Genomic DNA, 7,003 nt, shown 5'->3' with positions numbered 1-7,003 from the left:
TGCCTCGAACTCTATCTTTTGCTCCCTTCTCCGCACCAGGGCTCCCCAAAAACTCTTCTCAAGCTCTCCCCGGAGCTCTTCTTTAATTAACCGGATATCGTCTTTAAACTCCCCTGGTCTTTCTTCATCAGCCTCAATGAGCGCGCAGAGAGTCTCCGTGAGGCGGCCCTTTTTTTCTTTTTTTCGTGCGGCCTCCTCGCGCCCTATGGTGACTGCAAAACTCTTTATGCGTGCTTTAAAAGTTTCCCACTTTTCCACACTAATGGTTCCCGACCGAAGTGCTTCAATTTCTTTTTGAGTCTTTTCGACAAATGTCTCGTTTTTAAGTACTGTGGAGTTCATTAGCCATCGGGTGCTTGAGTTCTGCTTAGCCGTGTATGTGTTAAGGGCTACGGTGCACGTTACGAGGCCGTGGTCAGAGAACGAGATGGGAGTGACGGTGTAGTCGGACACTCGTGTAACCCCTTCCCCCGACACGTAGATCCGGTCCAGACGCGCGTGGGACGAGCCCTGCCAGCGCGTGTAGCGTTTGGTTGGCCAGCTGCGCCCCAAGGCTACGTCGGACAGGTCGCTGTCCCGTAGGACTGCGCTCAAAACACGGGACGATGCGTCGACGCCACCCCCTCTCCCTGTTCTGTCGTTAGCTCTCAACACACAGTTGAAGTCACCCCCAAGGAAAACTGCCCCAGACACAGACAAGTAAGGCCGCAGGGCGTTAAACAGGTCCGAGCGAGCTGCTGTTTCATTGGGGGCGTAGACACACGCGAATCGCACCAGCTCGCTCCCCACGAGGACATCAACGAGGCAAAAACGGCCGTTTTCTGCGAGCTCGCAGTCAACAATTTTGAGGGAAGGGTTTTTCCGTATTAAAATGGCTGTACCGCCTGCGCGGGCTGAAGTTAAGGTGTGGAAGCACCAGAATTTGTGGCCGAATAGGCGGACAAAATTTTGGCTGTCTTCGATTGATGATAACTTGGTTTCTTGCAAAAGGGCAACATCGATATTCTCGTTGTTTAAAAGGTCGAGCAGCCAGTTCTTACGTTTAGTATCTCCCCAGCTCTCAGAGGGTGCAGTCATGCACAAAGACGGCTCCTCGAGAGCGGAAGGCGCGAGCGCGCCGAACCGGTCCTCTGCGCCACCCGAAGTGCCCGCCGCTCGGACGGGCTACCGTACCCTGCTTCCCACCCTGCCGACGAGTAAGCTAAGTGAAAACTCGGTATTTTTGCATGGCGACCCGTCGGCACGGCCGTACAAGATCGACGACGTTGCAGCGGCTCTCAGCGCTGTGACTGACTTGAAGAAGATCACCGGCCTAGTACCTTTTCAGTTTAACCATGTATGGATGGTTACGTTCCAGTCGCCCGAAGAAATGAAAGAACTGGCCTCGAAGGGGGAAATCGAGGCGAAAGGAAAAAGGTGCCTGGTCATTGACCCGAACAATCAGGAAAAGACAGTGAAGCTCCACTGGGTACCCACAACCGTGCCAAACGAACTTCTGGTGCACCACCTGGAACGCTTCGGTGTCGTCAAAAGTGTTTCGTTCGACAAGTGGCGATGCCCAAACATGGACCACATGGGAAGCACCACGAGGGTGGTGCAGATCGTGCCGAGGGACGCGAACTCCCTTGATGCGATACCCCACCAGGTCACCATCTACGGAAACCCGGTCCTAATAGAAGTACCCGGCCGGCCTGCCATGTGCCTGCGCTGCCAAATGCTCGGCCACATGCGGCGGCAGTGTACAACGCCCTGGTGTCGCGTCTGTCGCACGTTTGGACACGACAGCGCCGCGTGTGTGCAAAGCTACGCCGCCAAGGCCAGAGGCAAGCGCGCGGAACAACCTCTCGATGAGTTTATGGACATCGAAGAAATGCAAGAAACAATGAACCCACAGCCTTCCTCCCAGGCAAAGGGCGTTCAACCCGCCAAGGAAAATGAAAGGAATGAAGGCGCCGACAACGTCTCCCCCCCTGGCGAGACCTTGGATACAGCTGCCGGGAAGGAGGGAGGTGTCCCTGACTTGCCACTGGAGAAGGACGCAGCCGCAACCCCCCGCCCCCTTCTTCAAAACGCCGCCGGAACCGAGCAAGAACAGGCAGCGGAGGGGGAAAACGAGCAGGAAACCAGCCGAGAAGAAAAGGACGCGGCGCTGGCGCCCACCAGCGACCCGTGCCCCTCCACCTCGGCAGCCAGCCAGGGGGCACCTAAAGAGAGAAGAGTCGAAACACGACGTCAGGCACGAGCCAAGCAAGCCGCCGCCACCACCCCAGACGGTCAGGAGGGGAAGAGGCCCACCACAAAAGACGCACCACCGAGAATTCCTGAACAGCTCAGGGGGGAACAGAAAACAGCCCCAGCGCAAGACGGCAGGACCGCCTCCCCCACCGGCTGTGCGGACACGACACCGCGCGACAATGGCAGCGGTTGCGGCTGAGCGGATAATCGGTAAGCCCTCACCCCACGATGACAGCCCCCCTCAACGCGGTTAAAATAGCTACTATTAACGTAGTTAGCCACGGAAGCCACGCTGATTTCAGAGTTAGGAACGCTCCTTATATCTTTAACGCATTCAAACTACGTCGTCAGCGGCGTTGCGTTGGCGACTCAGCGGCGTTATAGCGGCTTGATAACTGCGTGGTGTACACGTGATACTACAAACCCGATGGAAGAGATGGAAGAGAAGGCGGCGAGGCGGTGGGCTGCGGGGGCCGAGCGCAAGCGCCGCAAGCGGGCCGACAACCGTGCATTCGCACTTTCACATTCTCCCCCTCGGGGAAATGCGGGGGATTTTTTTCCTTAGTTTTAAAACAGCCTGTTTTATTTTCCACTTACATAATTGCACAGTATTCTTCGCGTTTTTGTGGCACCTTGCTTAAACTTGTGGTCACTAAAAAGTTTCGTTCCAAGCCAATGATGAAACTAAGGCGAGCGCATGATGTAATGGCGGCCCATGACGACACAGACGGCCTCGATGTGAGTCGCATTGACGCTAGCGCCAGATTCCTCTCTAGTGCATATTGTCAGAAACTCTATGAGCTATGCACAGCTGCGCCAGGGGTTTCTAGGGCAAGAGGGGTGACGTCATCGGTCGGCGATTTTTTTGGGGTGACAGACTTATGGATAACGCTTCGCTTAAGTAAAGGGACCCTGCAACACTTTCGATAGCGCTATCACTCTTTTCTTCACGTCTGGAACCACTGCGAAAGGTATAGTAATCGCCAGGATGGAGCGGCACTGTTGTTGTTTTTGTTGTTGTTGTTGTTGTTGTTCCACGTCTTATGGCGCATACCACGCGGGGATTGGCCAGGAATCGAGCAAGAAGGGGGCTAATTCGCCCGGTCACAACTTAAAAGTAGATACCTATCGCGTGATTTGCTCGTGGCACCAGAATCGCCTCCAATTCTTCCTTGGTTTTTGTGGCTTTATTTTTAAAGTTGCTATCGAAAAGCGTTCATTGCTGCAACTGAAGGAAAACCGGTCAACACCCGCTACATGGCCTCAGTGACGTAATTCGGTCCATCGAAGAACGTTAAAACCGGGGAAGAGAGAAAAATCTTTGAGCAAGTTTCCAAGTTATCTGATTGGCATAGATCAGTAACTTTTGGCTGAGGTTCTTTGCGACCCTCTAATCTAAGTACTGGGTGCGTTGGGTGACTACGTTCTGCAAGCATTTAAGATTTCAAAAGAAGTTGAAGAAGATGTTGCTGGGTTCCTTTAAGCAGCTCTGCTGCTAAAAAGTTTGCTTAGTTATGTTCAAAGTACTGTTAAAAACGACCTTCATATCGAAGCGCTGGAACGTTAGATGAGTTCAAAGGTAAAATGGAAGCACGACGCTGTATTGATCTCTATTTGCGTATTTTCATTTTCGACTTGTGTGTCAACTAGAGCCCCATTTTTTGGGCCTATCCTCCTTGATGGGTATGAGCCAATTTTTTCACCACCACCAGAGGCATCCAAGGTGGTGGCACGCGCTGCGCCCGCCACCGCGAGACCACGTCTCGTCGCTGACGCAGTACGACGCTGTCCCTGCTTCCCCCATGGCTGAGGAATTTGTAAACGAGGCGTCCTCCGCTACCGAGCTGCTTGGGCAGCGCCAGAGCGTCCGCTTAATTCTTTGCGCAAGACCGCCTGAGTTTGAAGAAGGCCGTGATAATAATTTCGGCTGCAGCTCTCCTCATTCTCGTAGTCATCACCGCCGTGACACTCGGCGGGGCCAAGAAGCAGCGGGCCGAACGTGAGCCCGACTCCGCCGCCGCACAACCTGCCATGGCTCTCCTTGAGAAGGCCAACATCGAGTCTGACCGGATGAGCAACTCGTCAGGCGGTGCTCCGGCTTCCACGGGATCTTCAGGCAAGCCGCAGTACGTGCAGTTCGGTTAGCAAGACGGAAACCAACTGCGCCGCTTCGGCGATGCGTACGAGGACTTGGACAAAATTTAAGTTAGGTGACTACCAGCGATGGGCTCAGCGACAAAAAATGCAACGAAAGCTGTGTTTTTTTCCTTTTTGCACTTTTTTCGCCAGGACAACGGGTTTGCAGAGCTCGTTCGAACTTTTGCGCGTTCGGTTACACGGGAAAGCCACCAAAGCTAACCAAGGAAGCTTCGTTCCCATCGACTGCCAAGTGTTGCCTCTCCTTTTTTTCTGACCCCATTGCCCAGTCTCCCCTAGCACCTTACCGGATCAATAAAAAAAGCTCCCCTTATGGCGTTACAACTTCGTCAGTAAAGCTTTAGTACTAAATTACTAAAAATCAGTAAAGCTTTAGTAAAAATTAGTAAAGCCTTGCTTTAGAAACATTTAGACGCGACACTCTCGGGTTCCTCAAGCGGCTCGGAACGTAAGTTGGGTCGATCGCGTGAACAGCATACCGGAAGGAATTGATCCTTAGTTCGTCTTTTAAGATAGCATATTACTATTCATATTACCGCACGCTAGAGATGACCTACTTACTAAAGGTGAAAGCCTCAAAGGGGCTCTGCAAAACGTTTTAACACGAAAGTGTTTTATGCCCGGGTACACCAAGGTCTGACAGGCGTCATATCCGTCACGTAATTGACGTCGCCGGAAAAAGTTCGATTGACGCGGCTGCGCTCGGATGCGAGCCAGGAACTCTCTCGCGACAACGGGAGGTACCCAGCGCTCTGCCGACTGCGCGACGAATTCAAGCGGAAGCAGGTCTACGAACGCGCCTTATATCTTTCTCACTACATTGTTCATTCAGATGCCGTCTAGGAGATGCTGTCGTCTAGGAGAAGTGAAGCGAAGTAGTTCATCATGACCACGGCCGGGCTGGAGGAGCGGCGAGCGCACCCACCGCTCCTCCAGCCCGGCCGTGTCATGACACTAATGAGCGCTGACAGTTTGCGCCTCGATGCCAGCGTCTTCGTGCACGCGGGGCGCGGGTGAATTGAGGCACCCTCCGCCACCTACTGCTTTCGGCTTCGTTTTCGGTTCCGTTTCCTTCGCACTGTTTACAAGGGGCTCTGGTTTCAGTCGGATTTACGCAATGTTCCGGCGAGTTCGATGCAGTTTCTAACGTTGATGCGTCTTACAGTGCCATGCCGACGTAATATAAATAGCGATGTGCAAGTTCATATGAAAGCACAAGAAATGCTCCTGTGAAGGCACATTTCACTTTTGTGTTTTACCGATTTCCATGAAAGAGGCACTCAAGCACATTTTTTCAACTTTTTTTCGAAATATAAAGTGCTTGCATAACGTAGTCAACCAACGCACCTAGTACTTATATTAGGGGGTCGCAAAGTACTTCTGCCATAAATTACTGCTCTTGGAAACTTACGCAAAAGATTTTTCCCTCTTTCCCAGTCTTGACGTTCTTCGAGCGCTGGAATTGCGTCGTGACAGCGGTGTAGTCGCTATTGGCCGGTTTTCCTCAGTTGCAGTAATGAACGCATTCGGTAGCCATTTTAAACAGAGAGCCACAAAAGCAAAGCAGAAACGGAAGGCGGATCTGCTGCGACGTGCAAATCGCGCACGGAAGGCGGATCTGCGCAGTTCCCCTCCGTGCTGGCAATAACTATAGCTTTTGCATTGCTCCCAGACACGAAGGAAAGAGTGAAAGAGTTTATCGGAAGTTTTGCAGAGTCCCTTTAATACCATGTGTTGCGCAGTGACGACAGGGTTTGACGGTCACCGGTGAAGCTCAGCGAGCGCGAAGTATGCTAAAGAGTTTCTTAGTAAGTACATAGTTAGCACAGGGCGCCAAATAAGGTAATTCTGCCCCTGACATAGATGCCCTACCACATCCTAGAGTAAAATTCAGCAAGCGAAACCAGTATAGGCCTAGCGATCCTCTTTTCGCTGCAGCCGATACCATATTGTCTCAGTCCCCGTGAGGATACGAGCAATATCAGGACTGATGCCCCCAATACCGCCATAACGACGATCTCACTCTAACTCCGTCGGATGTTGGCTACAAGACTGGAATCACTATAACTTCCATTGCAGTGCTGCAGCGCAGTTCACAAGTTAAAGGGGCAAATGAATACAACCGGAAGTGACATCACTTCTTCAAATCGCAGGACTTGTCTCCCACTTGTACATCTCCCCTAAGTGTCTGGCGACTCATCTCAATGCAGGATACATAAACCCCAATCGGGATACCCCTACCCCTGCACGCGATGTAGCATGTCTGCTATCCTGCCAGAATGGTGTGTTCCTGGCTCTCCTCCGCACTTACTTTGTCACTCTGATATTGCACCAAGAAGCAAACGTAATGGGGGCGTCCCTGTGACAAGCGGTCTTACTTCGCGAGAGTCACAGCAAGGAGCGGCGCGCGTTTTCGTCGCCTGGCAGCGGCAAGAACCCTGCCCTTGGTGTGCGGCCCCAATTGCCAGATGGAGAACAGGGAGATTGGCATCTGATCGTGGCACTGCCCACCAGAGAGCCAGCTCCCCCTTCCAGGGGACGCCCTCCCCGAACCGCAGCGGCTCAGTGGCTGCAAGGCGTGCGCAGCTGCTGAGCCCGAAATCGCGGGCTG

Source organism: Haemaphysalis longicornis, unplaced genomic scaffold (assembly GCF_048455015.1).
Source record: "Haemaphysalis longicornis isolate Haplotype H1 unplaced genomic scaffold, Haemaphysalis longicornis Haplotype H1 scaffold_5, whole genome shotgun sequence".
NCBI lineage: Eukaryota > Metazoa > Arthropoda > Arachnida > Ixodida > Ixodidae > Haemaphysalis > Haemaphysalis longicornis.
This window is presented reverse-complemented; position numbering follows the sequence as displayed.